The sequence below is a fragment of the Pinus tabuliformis genome, chromosome X, assembly GCF_031772625.1.
Source record: "Pinus tabuliformis cultivar Carrire ecotype Pingquan chromosome X, CPIR1, whole genome shotgun sequence".
NCBI classification, from domain to species: domain Eukaryota; kingdom Viridiplantae; phylum Streptophyta; class Pinopsida; order Pinales; family Pinaceae; genus Pinus; species Pinus tabuliformis.
In genome coordinates this window covers 771,081,429-771,096,208 of record NC_142308.1, presented here as the reverse complement: position 1 = coordinate 771,096,208, position 14,780 = coordinate 771,081,429, and positions in this window count along the sequence as shown.

The following is a 14,780-nucleotide window of genomic DNA, read 5'->3' as shown; positions in this document are numbered from 1 at the left end:
TTCGTGGCTAACTGGGGATTCATGGTAGAACTAAGTAGATTGGATGCTTTGTGCTTGGATGTGCTTGTTGAAGCTTAGGAAGAGCTTCAACTCACATTGGGATCATATTGACCTATAAATTGCTTCCTATACTTTATGGTTTTAGTCTGTACTTGGGTAGTATTGAATTGAATTATCAACAATGTTTTTTATTTTAAAATTCCATTCGAATTTATGCAATATATTTTACTTAAACAACTTGCCTCTGTAGCTTATATATATAATAAAAATCTAGCACAGGAAGCATGCTAAAATAACTCAGTGGTTAAGTGAATGTTGGGTTCTTGAAATGGGTCGGGTCTAATTGTTATTGTTTTTAGCTGCTGGCTGTGTGATGAGGCACCTGATGAAACAATCTTGATACCGAAGGCTTCTTTTGATGGTTGAGAGACCAACTACACCATTATTGGATATTGAGAGACAATAGGAGTGGAGTTCTGCTATGATTCCATGCTCTATTCTCTCATTACGAGTGGAGTTATGTGTTCTACTACGATTCCATGCTATAATATCTCATTACAAGTGGAGTTCTGCTGCGATTCCATGCTCTATTCTCTCGTTACGAGTGGAGTTCTATGTTCTGCTACGATTCCATGCTCTAACCTCTCATTACAAGTGGAGTTCCTATTTCTTCTATGATTCCTTTCTATAATCCCTCGTTATGAGTGCAGTTCTGAGTTCTGTCATGATTCCATGCTCTATTCTCTTGTTACGAGTGGAGTTCTATGTTCTGCTACGATTCCATGCTCTAATCTCTCATTACAAGTGGAGTTCTGAGTTCTTCTATGATTCCTTTCTCTAACCCCTCATTATGAGTGGAGTTATGAGTTCTGTTGCGATTCCATGCTTTATTCTCTCATTACAAGTGGAGTTCTATGTTGTGCTACGATCCCATGCTCTGATCTTTCATTACAAGTAGAGTTCTGAGTTCTTCTACGATTCCTTTCTCTAATCCCTCGTTAAGGGTGGAGTTTTGAGTTCTGCTACGATTCCATGCTCTAATCCCATTATCCTTTGTTTGTTTGTTGCATGAGAGGGTGTGAATTATGGTGTTCCAATGAAATATCTATTCTTTAAACACAAACCCCATCATGGATGGATCGATTGTGATTTCCAACTAATTAGAATTTAAATTTAAAACAGGCCTCGTGTAATGGTTGCTACTTTTACAATCAGAAAATTTTTACGTAAACCCACAATCATACTCTCTATCCAGTGCACTGGCCTCCATACTTACCTCTCTGCTCATAACTAGCCTGATGCTGAGTATGAATGGTTATTAGCGTCTTGGATGAGATATTCCTGGTCTTATACATGGTCAGGGTCTTTGGACTTAGTGTCACTCACTTTTTCCACTCTAACCTAGTTTAAGATTTGTTTGGTTGATTACAACTTTCTTTCTAGCACTCCTAATAGACACTACATTAATGTCAAATATTTGAGAGCTTCGTAGGTCTTACATGCTTGGCCAACAAGTTATTTATGGACATGTCACCTCAAATCTCAAGACAACTCACACCACATCAATAGTTAGAAGACCTCATCCAACTCTTGGTTGTGGGTTGCAACATCTAGATAGCAAGACATATCTCAAAGCATATCCTCCTACTCTTCTACATCCTCCCACCAATGATCTATTAAGAATTTCTTGCTTATAGAATCTAATGATAGGAGAGATAGCATCATGATGTTGATTTCTCCCCAGGTGAGCATTTGCAACCAACACTTCCACTTCCAAAAATGTTAGAAGTGCCTTCAAATATATCTTTTAATCTATAATTGAAGTTGGTCATATTATTTCTTCTAAAACACAATGTTGAAAAACAAAAAAGTAGCAACACACAACATATCACACGTCCACAATTATTTTCTCAAACACAGATCGTGGGCATCTCAGTTTTGAAATCTTTTAACAACTCCCTATTCCTCGTAGAAGCCCTAACATCCATCAATATTCCCTAGAAGGTTTTATTAATGTGCCACATGTTAAGTTTTCAGTGCATGGTAAGCAGATTCTGCACTCAGAAAATTACTGCTATAACTAGCTAATTGAAAACTGTAATCATAAATAAAAATTGCAACTTATGATTTCTTTAATATTCAAAGAAAATATATTGGAAACACAAACAACAAATACAAAAAAGGAATACACTTAACACTGAGACTCTGATTCACATCTTTGTTTCTAATCAAATATGAAAACAATAAGCTAATATACTCTTGAACTATTGATTGGGCCACCATCCAACATTTTTATAGGTAAGGAGAAATAGAAGGTACAATCAATATGGTCACATGCACAATATTGTGCCACTTTAAAATATCAAATTGTAGTTGTAATGCACATAGACTTTCCTTGCATAGATAGATGACACAAGTGAAGTGTGCCTCTATTGGAGATGAATTGATTCTTGCATCCTCCTAAAGGCTTATACCCTAACTAACACTAATAATCCACATGCATGACCACCTAGTTTATCTAGGGAATTGTATCTTCTAACTAATTGTTCATGGAAACTACTAACTAAGGAAAATTAAGAAATAACACTGACTGCTAAACATGGAAAAGAATCTAAACTGAAAATGAATTGAGGATGCTTCATGTATGCTTTTTCCATCCATGCACCCTTTATCTCTCCTCCATAAATCACTTTCACTCTCATTTATCGCTATACAAAAGTACTAAAGGAGGGTTTTCTATTGCTGCTGGAAGGGAAAGGTCTCATCATTAGAACATAGTCATGACTACACATAGGAAAAAGATTAACAAAAATAAGGCTAATCTATGGTCATAAAATGAAGTTTCAACATTATAGCATCACTTATTTGTACCCATGTAAATATAGTCCATCCATTTTTGGATGTAGTCCAAACATAAATCTCATAGACAAAGTGTAGGAAACTGGTTATTGCTAGATCTTGCAAATACCACAACAATATCATCCAGTGGCTAGGTTACATCTTCCAATGCTTCTTCTTCATTGCAATAAAATATCTCAATAATAAGGCTATCTTTGGTGGCTCTAAGATAAATTTGCAAACAAGCTGGCCATTTTTCCACCATCAAGAAGACATATAAGGATTAAGGACGAAAGAAAACCAAATATAAAACTATGTAACACACTTCATTTCAAGGTGTGTTATCCATGTTTTAATTGTTGTAATCTGCTAACCATACACTGAAAAACCATTATGTTTCCACGCCGCAATTATGGCTACCTCCAATATAATTTCTTTTTTCACCTTCATAAGTAGATTTTTCACTCAAAAGGTAAATTTAAATCTTGAAACCTATGAAAAAAACAGTCTGCAAATACCAAAATCTACAAATATGTAGACACATAATGTAGAAAAACAAAATAGTGAGTGCATAGATATGAGCTCTAAATCACATCTATCTTATATTGAATATAGAAAGACAAAAATATATAGCAATGACTTCAAACAAAAATCTTGTTAATCTTCACTGAAGCCCTAAACCCAGTCTAATCACCTAGTGTACTCCAATTGCATGGATAAGTGTTCAAGGTAAGTGCATCTGAACTGGAAGATGAATTGGAGCATACAGGAATGCATCCCATTCCATGAGAATTGCTTCCTCTACATAAGCTTGAACTTTATTACGTGCAATCCCTTTGATTAACTAGTGATATACTTTCGCCTAATGATAGATCATGCACACAAAACTGAATTGAATTGAAATTGAATTCAAAATTGAACTGAAGCAAAACTAGAATAGCTAAATCTGAAACAATGTGAAAAATATAATTCACTGAAGGTGGGAAACATGGAAATATACTAAGATAGGTACATCGATCATGCCTGCCCACACTATTGTGCATAGCGTAACAAAACATAGTTCTGTTATATGGATCTGCAATAATTGTGGCTTTATTGTTGTTGTATGAATATGTTGTTATACATGCTTATTAAGTCTGCCTAGTTACTGTGGAGAAAACCATTGCAGATAAAAGAGGTAAAAAGTCAAACACTCCCTTTAGTGTGGAAAGTTTTCTCCACCAAACCTAGTTTGTTCTTCAACATGTTAATCAAATTCCCCTTTTCCAGGGGCTTAGTGAAGATATATGGAACCTACTAACTTGTTTGATAATACTCTAGTGCCACTACTCCCTTTTTAACTCTGTTGTGAAGAAAAGGGTACTTCATGTCAATATGTTTGGAGTAGTCATTCCCCTACTTGACATGGAAAGCTTAATTTGGAAGTCTTGACAGGGTATTTATCCAACGCTTTTTATGAACAAGAGTTGGCATTACCACTCTAGAAATATTCTATCATCCTGGACTCCATCTTTTTGGAGGTATAGAATAACCTGGGTGATGCATTGAAAATTTATGGGGAAAGTGGACGAAGAAATTGCTTGTTACCAGAACTACCTTCAAATTTAGGAAAATCATCCTTAGGCTCTGACAAATTCTGGGGGTATTTATATGGAATGGAATATGGTAAATTTGGTTGCTGCTCCTTTTTGTGGGATCCAACTAATATATAATGCAGGGGATGTCAAAGGTTCTCAAACAGTTTCCTTCAATTTTCCAAATGATAAGAAAACAATAAACGAGGTGGGAATTGCCATGGTCATGCTCAAAAATGTTGCAGAGGCTAAATTGAGGTCTATTGCAGGTACATGCATTTCTGAAGAACAAAACCAATATGTGGATTCTGAATCCATGTTCACACATATGGTTTTCAAAGAACATTGTCATGGGATTAAGCTTTCCAATAACAAGCAGTCACTTGAGAATAGAACAAAAGGATAACTTCTTATAGCTCCAGATGAAGATGCACTGAATGTTTTGGCAAACTTCATGGCTAATGAACAACGATATGTTGTATAAATTCTACATATTTACAACGTAGAACCAGATTATATTAACACAACATTGGTAACTGTCTTCCATAATTTTATAAGGGAGGATTTTGGTGACATTGTTGTATTCTTAATGAGGCAAGAGAGAATTGAAAGACTCCTGCAAAAGTAGGCTACACATTTGTTTGAGAAAATACCACAATTATCTGTTGTTGTCGGAGTAGAAAATTGCCTTGGGATAATGGAGGTCCTTCCAAGTCCATGGTTGAACTCATTTCCACCAGCTATTCTGTGCTTATAGATACTACTCCAAGGGAACATAGCCTGGTCATTTCACATCCAAAGTTAACAATCGTGCAAAAAGAATCTTCAGACATAGAGCTGGATTTTGCAAATCTGAGTTTTGAGGTAGTCTCACAACTGGTAGGTTGGTTCGATGAACTAGCCAATGAGATTAATTCAAGTAGAAGGCCAATTAGTATAATTGATAATGAAGATCTTCAGACAACTAATCCTTATATAAAAAGTCTAGTGCGCCAGGTGGATGAGAATTGTCTTTCACTGACATTAGATTGGCCTAGTCCTAATGCCATTAATAGAATGAGGCAGCCGAGAATGGAAGAAGAACGAATAAGGCAATGGAACATCAGTTTCATTGTTTTCATGACCAAAGCAGATGGTAAGGCAGCCGAGGATGAAATGCAAGAGTTTAGCTAGGGTGAATTGGTTACACTTCCTTTCCAAGACGATGAGCATCAAATGAACATGATCGACACCATGGCAATGTGTGTGGTTGATTGTAGTTGTGCTTATAAGCAAGAAATAATGGGAAGGGGACGTGACCTTCAATTGATGAATTTCTTAGTTGACCTTAGATTAAAGGAGCATACATACTACATTTTTCCGACCTATTCATTTTCTCAAGAAAAACTACTTCAAACACCGTAGACAAGGCTTTTCACCATGGTAACTGAAAGTGGACAATGGATACCACCACTTTTATCCCAACAGGAAGGCATGAGAAGTCTAGAAAAGGAGAAAGGTTGTAGTGCAACTTATACTGCTGGAAAGAGTGGGTGGGTTGATCTAGAGCGCTCCTCAATTGACAAACAAAAAGGCGGATTTGAAGACACATTGAAAGCCTTCACCCTGGAAAGAAATCAGATAAAAGAAGCTATGGATTTTTCCTTGGATAACATTGATGCCTCAGGGTTTGATGAGACTTGTGCATTATTGTGGGATATAGATACTTCTGTAAAGATGGGAAAATTTCCATATTCAAATACTTCTAGTGAATCTGACCCGAACAACAAAGATGACATTGTCTTAATTGATTCTGTAAGGGTAATTTTGTGGATAATAAGGAGAAATCTAATATTGGGAATGGAAACGCTTCTAGAGTCTATGGATGCCAAGCAAGGCTACGAGGAAACTTTGTTGCATGCTCAATCTGCTCACATGCTTCACTCTGGAATAAAACCAAGTTCAAATTTTGATCATACTATGTATGAAGATGTTATAGTCAAAGATATTATTTTGTGTTTGAAAGCAGCAAGCGAAGAGCAGTGGGAACAAATTGAGTGTGCAATCGATGATGGTACTGGGATTAACTTTCGATATGCACATGGATGGACTTTCTTTCATTGGACTGCAGATTCTTAAGGAAATTCTACTATTCATAGGGCATTGTGTGACCATCGTTACCAAGAATTAGCTGAAGTAGTTATTTCAATGGGCAAAGGAGATTTATCAACACAAGAACCACAATAGTAGTATAGTACGTTGTAGAATTTCTTCCATCAGAGATTATTAGGGACAGAAATATCATTGCATATTAACTTGAGCTCACAATATGATACACCAAAATTATGTGACAAGGCCACTCGATGCATATGTTTGCGATTTCCTATGTTGAAGGTTCCAACAATCATTGCCGGCACCAACTGCTCTGGCCCTTATCACCGCAAGAAACAATATGACGTACTGTGCCAAAGAAGCACAACATATTCAGCGAATTGAAATTTGAAATTAACCTATCATCTGATAAAATAACCCTGAAAATAAAAATGACCGCGTATTTTGACATTAAACACCCAAGAACACATCTGGATTGCACAAAAATGAGCACAATCTACAGCTATAAGAAAGCTAACAGAATGAAAGGGAACACCAAAGGAAAAAGAAACGGACATTTAACGAAATAGGCGTGATATAAGCAACAGATAAAACAGCAATGACCAGAAAGTTATTGCAAAAATGGTGCAGATCACGGCTACTTATCCCATGCTTGAATATCAGCAGAGTTAACATACCTTTTACACGAACATGAGAATAAAGGGGCCTAATTTCTCGCGCTCAGCCAACAAAAGTACCGACTGTTGTTGTTGCTGCTGCAGTGGCATGAGCCATTCAAATCCAAGAAACAATGGATACCGAAACCAGAGAAGAATAAGCGGATTGAAATCTGAAAATGCAAGAATATCCCACCGAAACTGCTGCTGCTAGATTTGTGAACTAGGATGAAAAAACCTATTTCAAAACCATTTTTATACAAGAACCCAGGGAGCCATATACACCAAAACAGCGGGCTGAATCCATCAAAACAGGGAGCCGCCCTCCATTTCAAAATAAATCTAACATCCCATGACCAAATCAACCCTCACAAACCACTCCCGGGACCAAATCGACCCTCACAAACCACTCCCAAACCAGAAAATCCAAACTGTAAATCAAAATGGGGGCGATTTTGATCAAATACGATTCCACAAATATCAAAATGGGGCTATTTTGATCAAATACAATTCGGTTAGTTTATCCGCCCTGGGCTAAAATAAAAAAATAAATTAATTTTTAAATAAAATATGGGCTAATTATATAAAAAAAAAATATTATTTTAATTAAAAATTCGCCCCATTAAAATATAAAAAGCCTTAAATTTCGCCTTTGGGCGATTATTCGCCCCTAAAATTAACCTTGGTTGATCAGGCAATGAAGAAAGTAGTTCTTTTAATGTTTCCACAGCATCCTACTTTGAAATTTGAGTGACCGAGGACCCAAGGCACCAACACTGTGCGACATCCACTTTTACTGAAATCGTGGTAATCCAAGCTCTCTTCCTGAGTGGTTGCGTTGCCCAATTTCACAGCATGTGATATTCAAGGAGCAAGCCTAACTAACCCTTCTCTCAAAGTTAGATCTCATGTCTTTGTAACCAGGCTTTGAACAAGCCACACTAGATTATTATTTTCTTATTATCCTCATTTGCTTGAGGTGAATTGCTTTTGCTAAAACTGATAAGTACCTACTCCGCATTCTTTGTACCGGACTCTCTTAAAATGAGACTCAGTTTTGTATTGTAAGAATGGTGATGGCTTCTATATTTTACTTCTATTTATAGACATGATTATTTCTTAGTATGAACTTACCATTAATTGAAAACCCAACTCTTACAATTTAAAAGAATATATGTTGCATATATAAAGGGCATAGAAGTGTGCTAGACCAAATTGGAGTTTATTTTCATGATCTACTGACTGGATGTACTTGGAAATAACTTCTATTCCTTAATCTTAGTGTTATGTGCTGTAAAGTATACACAATGTTTCCTAATTAAGCTCTGTATAAGGTCATACATGCAGTTTTTTGCTTCTGTACTTTAATTCGAAATCCCTGTGTTGAATGAACTAATCCCAAGTATACCCAAGGTGAAACTAAATGGCCCACTGTCCTTCCTCACCCGTTTAGAATAACTCATGCATACATTACTTCCATGATTTAACATCCCTCATTTAATACTCGACTGCTAATGCAATACTTATTCCACCGTGCATCTGTTCAACATGTCATTGGCATAAAAATAATTAAGTATTTAAAGTGGACATTCAACAGATAATGTAGCATAAAGGCGATATAAGGTATGCAATTTTAACAGTTCACCATGGCACATGATAGAGGGGTAATTGGCATTTGCATTCAGTAAACTTGGATCATGCAGTGCAAGATATATGAGGAACCCTCTTCACTTCCACGAAATTTTGAATCAACATTGAAAGCAACGAATGCCACGAATGCACATTCAAGCTTTACTTTAGGATCAACAAAAGTTACAGTTGTGCAAAGAGAGAGTTTGTTTAACAGTAGTTTTGAAGTTTGGAAGTTACTATTTTAAAATGTATTAACTTCCCTTGTTTTCCTATAGTCTTCTCATGGTACATATTTATGCTTAGAATCTTGAGTTTAGTTTTTTGTATATTTTGAACAATCCCTTACCATATCTCTTTGCTCTCAGCAGTCTAAAAGAAGCACCAGGCATGCCATGATATAGAAGATCAAGAAACTACTTCTATACACCAATCTTCAGTTTTAAGTCAAAGCAACACTGGCCAGTTTAGAAGCCCTATTAAACACCTTTTCAGAGGCTTCCATGTTCTTTGTAGAGACGTTGCGATGCAAGACATAAACTTCCAAGACATCTAACAATAACCAATAATTTCTAATAATAACAGGAGATCAAATAATTGACATAATATGCAAGTACTTCACAAAATAGAAGATTTTCGTTAAAGTGAAACTTCTAGCCCAGAAATAGATGGAAATGTAGAACAATATGGAATCATATCAAGTAATTGACTCACTACGTGAGCACTTCACAATTTTGCTTGGTATTTATTTTGCAACTTGTTGAACCTGTAGTAAGAGCTACCTGTTAAAATGAAATATCTCACTTAATATGTATCTCTAGAAAAAATATAATTTATGAGAACCAATATACTCGATGGGTTCTACAACAGTTTGCAGGTGGACATCCTTAATTTTAAGTAGTTCATATAAACGATAAATTGTTTTTATATTGCACTCCAAATAACAGAATCTACAGATTTTGTAGGTCTTGACAAATGGAAGTGACAATTTCTTATTATAACATGTTGCAAGTCTTGACAAACTGAACAATATATGTGATAATGCTTGTTCGTTAATAAGATTTTGACATGTCTAAAATTTCTTCCCAGTCAATTCCTTAGCAGTTGAGTGTGGGACCATGAGAGGGAAAGTTAGGGTTCTACAGTTGTACAGAAATCTAGGTATGTAGATAGATAAAGGGTACCACATAATTAATAAGGTGCACATTGACTTGGAAATATAGTGGTCCAAATACTAGGAAATACTAAGAAGCTTTGGCATCATCTAGAAGCTCGACTATGATAAAAAAATTTGCTAGCTGAGGCACAACATATATAAAATATGTTTCTGTTATCAAAGAACATATGAAAACCTCATTCATATCCACGTCAATTGAGGGCGAATTTTTCAGCCGCTCTGAGATTGTCGATGCCACTGTTGCCAATATCGCAAGAATATAGTCAATATCATGATATCTCACTATATTTTTGAAACGAAATTCTCAGCTAGCATTTCATGATATCTACCTTGGTGTTGTCATTTTGGAAAAAGAGGTCAAAGCCATAATCTCCTTCTGATGTCTCGGGGCGTAGTCTAAATGTCGGATTTCTTTCCCCCTTAGCATTGACTCGATTCTTATTTGACAAGCAGGGATAATCACGGTTGAAACAGGACACTATTAGGTTTTCAAAAGCATTTTGGATGCCCTCAATGATGTTGTTAAATTGAGTAATTTGACAGAAGTTACCAACAGAAAAATAATTCCACAAATTTCCCGACTATCCGACGTACCTGCTGACAAAATATCCCCCAATTTACTATGACCGCCGTTACTACCTGCCAATTCTAGAGGTTTTTTATTGATTTCATAGACATTTTTAAAGAACTATGGCAGAAATCTCTATCAGGCGTCTTGGTTTTAATGAATTTTGGTAAATCGACAAGGTGTTTGACAGAATCTACAATATAACATGCCGCTTAAGCCCGCACTCCAAACTGTTCCAAATTTATGAGCAACTAAACGCATTTACTTATTCATATATTCCTTCAACTAATTTTCTCAGACATATAACGAGATTTTCCCTCTAAAAATCGCAACCAAGAAACCGGAACCTGATTTCGTCATTATTTCCAGAGCTTCTAACGGAGACTTGGAATATCTTGCGGATAAGGGTTTCGGGCATCAAACCTGGCACTTCGAATCTTGCGGAACGCCAGGGCACCGAGATTTCGCCTTGAAGATGATTCGCAGACGGGGCCTATAAGGTCGAAAGGGTTTGAACACAAGCTCTAATACCATATGTAAAGACCATAAACTGAAATTCAGTAATGACCAGAACTAAATACAGTAAGAACCAAAACTGAACTGAAATACAGTAAGAGAATTTGGACACCTACCTGAACTGCTGCCTGCTCTGGTGTTGTTGATGGCGTTGTGGTTGCTTCTGATACCAATTACCGGGAAACCAATTCCACCCAGCCTAGACTGAGCAAAGCCTGGTTGCTCAATCCAGTAAGCTTCCCAACAGAAGCTCACTGTCCCCCGTGCCCAGAATCTCAGACGGATTAAAGCTCTTCCAATGGCAGACCTCTCTCACCGCTGAATTCCTCCTCTGGTTTCTAGCTCCGTTCTTTTTCCCCCCTGTTCTCGGTTCAGAACTCCCGGTTTAACCACGGGCTTGGCGGTGGCCGCCCTCCCGCATGCAACCACCGCCTCCCTCCCTGTTGCCATGCTCCTGTCCACGTTTCTCAGACCAAAAGCTAATCCCTCAGTTCTTTATGACCCAGTCACTTTATTTACGTGGTTTTGCCTTTAATTATATTACATTTAATGTATTTGATTTTGGGTATTCAAATGCTAAATTATAAAGTTTGATTTCCATTTTTAATATAAGGTTTGATTTACATATATATTTTAAATATGAAGTTTATTAACATTATTTTAAATATAAAGTTTATAACTTTATATTAATTAATTATTTTTATTATTTCTTAACTTTTATAAATGGTTCGTTACAATCAAGCTCCTAAAATCAAGAAAAAGTGAGATGAGGAAGTTTGATGGAAAGGATCTAGTAAATTGGATAATGCGGATGGAGAAATATTTTGATCTACATGGTGTACCACTGTTACAAAATGTACGTATTGCATCTAATTATTTAAAACCAAATCAATTTTTATGGTATGAATGGCTTTTTTCTCGTAAACCACTTATCACGTGGTCAATTTTCACAAAGGAAATGATAGCACGTTATGAGGATACAAAGAGAAACACCTTCTTTAACCAATTGATAAATCTCAAACAAAAGGTTTCAATCGCAGATCACATTGAGGACTTCCAAAAATTGAATATAAGGGCAAATAATATTCGAGAGAAGAAAATGGTTGATGTCTTCATAGGGATTTTAAAGGATAACATTCAACATGAGGTTCGTCTTTGGGAACCTAATTTATTGGAGAAGGCATTCAAGTTGGCAAGAAAAATTGAAAGCGAAATTATGGAAACAAGGAATCCCACCACTCACGATTATAATTATGGAAGTTTTTTTTATCCTAACCTTCCACAACCTACAAGGTTTACACCTCAACAATTGGAAGAAAAAAAGAGAAAAAGGACTTTGTTACAATTGTGATAGTAAATACACTAAAGGTCATAAGTGTGCTGAGAAGAAATTATTTTACATAGATTATGAAGAGGAGGAAGAAAAGGATCAAGAAACATTAAAAGAAGAGAATATACACGAGGAACCCATCCCAGAGAAAGAAGAAATGAATCCGATCATATCTTGTAAAGCATTGGAAAGAATTACCACTCCTCAATCTCTCAAGATAGAAGGACATATCAAGAAGAAAAAGGTTCAAGAAGTGAAATATCACATCGAGAAAGAAGAAATGAATCTGACCATATCTTGTAATGCATTGGCCGGAATTACCACTCCCCAAACTATCAATATAGAATACATATCAAGAAGAAAAATGTTCAAGAAGTGAAAGATCACATCAAGCATCAAGAAATGAATCCCACCATATCTTGTAATGCATTGGAGGAAATTACCACTCCTCAAACTATCAAGATAGAAGGACATATCAAGAAGAAAAAGGTAATAGTGTTGATTGATTCAGGCAGTACCCATAATTTTATTCATTGTAAGATAGCTAAGGAATTGAATTGCTTCCTATATCCAGCACCAAAGTGTCAAGTCATGGTTGCAAGTGGAGGAACCATAAATTTCTATGGAAAGTGCCATAATATCAAGCTATCCATGGGATAATATGTATTGAATAGCCCAATGCTTTCCATTACAATGGGTGGTGCTGATGTTTTACTAGGATTCCAATGGCTACAATCTTTGGGTGTGATAGCTTTTAATTTTCAACAACTTTTCTTGAAAATTTTTTGGGAAGGAAAGGAAGTTGAATTTAGGAGTATCGAAGGGAAATATGGAAAGATAATTAACTCTAACAGCATGACAAAGCTTCTAAATAAAGAACAACGGGGTGTAATTGCACAATTATGTTCACTAGAGGATCCCACATCGAAATCATGTATTTCTCCAGATCTCCAAAACGTTTTGGACAATCATTCCAAGGTATTTGAAACTCCCAAAGGCCTCCCACCTATTCATGATCATGATCATGCTATTCATTTGATTCCAAGAAGCGTTCCTCCAAACATCAGGCCTTACAGATATTCATATTCCCAAAGGAGTGGGAACTCATTCAAAAGTTGCAAAAGATCCCAGTTCAAACAGTATTGCGAGAACTTGACTAAGAAGGAAAAATCATATTGGAACCTGAAGCAGCCAAAAAACCAAGAAATCGACAGCTACGAGATAGATCAATTTTAGAGTATCTCATCAAGTGGAAGAACTTACCCGCTGAAGATTCCACATGGGAGGACAATAATTAATACATGAGCATCAAGAACTACTCAAGCGTTGAGGACAACACTTTTTGAAGGAGAGAGGCATGTTAGGTCCCTATACTACTAGTGTAACCCATTATTGTTATTAGTACAATCCCCTTATTATATTGTTGTGCCCATGTAGTCCCCATATTGTTATTATTGTGCCCCATAGAAGCCCACTATTATTATTGTGCCTTTACATTATTATTGTTATGTCGGCTCTGATTATATTATGAACCCTTAGACTCCTATATATAGAAAGGAGGTATTGTCATTTGTATCATCCAAGAATTGTTCATTTGTGTAATGTAAAGGAGGTCTCCCCCTTGAAGAGGCTGAATTCTAGGCGTTGATCTATATTTTCTATATTTTTGTGAGTTGGTTTCATAACAGAGGATCAATATTTTGGTTAGTCGATGTACGGACCATATACATTGACAAAATGAAGGGTCAAATCCAATTTAGCGGAGGTGAGATCCATATCCAACAATGGATTCAATGATAAAGCAAAATTTAGATTCATGAATTTAGGGATCAATCCTATGATTAGGCCTCTAGATTATTCCATAACATCGATTGTCAAAAAGTCTCAATCTGGAAGGATTTAAAGCAAAACAACGGTAGCCTTTTCTCCATCCAACACTGTTTCTTCAAGGAAAATAACATGGAGGGAGAAACGTTCATAGAGTCTCCTTAGAGCCAATTTTTAGAGGTATTGAATAAACCCATATAATTAAGTGAGAGAAATTTCATGAGGAACCTTTAGGAGGGCTTGTAGATCTAAGCACCCTTTGAATCGAGGTTTGTTTCCCAACTTGTATCTCATAAGATGCCATCCACTGGGCTTTTAAAAGTAATGATATTTGACCTCTAGAAGAAGAGGAGACAATGAGATCTTCAATAAGCCTTAAGCCACCACCAGGGTCAGGGGGGGAGGGAGAGATGCGGTAGTGGGAGGGGTAGACGAACGATCACAATATTGTAGATTGTAGTGACGTGGTGAGATGGGAAGGGATGAGGAGGGAGGGTAGGATTCCGAGGAGTCGAGGTGAAAAATGAAAAGCCCTCGATGAGGGGAGGAGAAGGGATAGAAGGGAGCGTAGAGG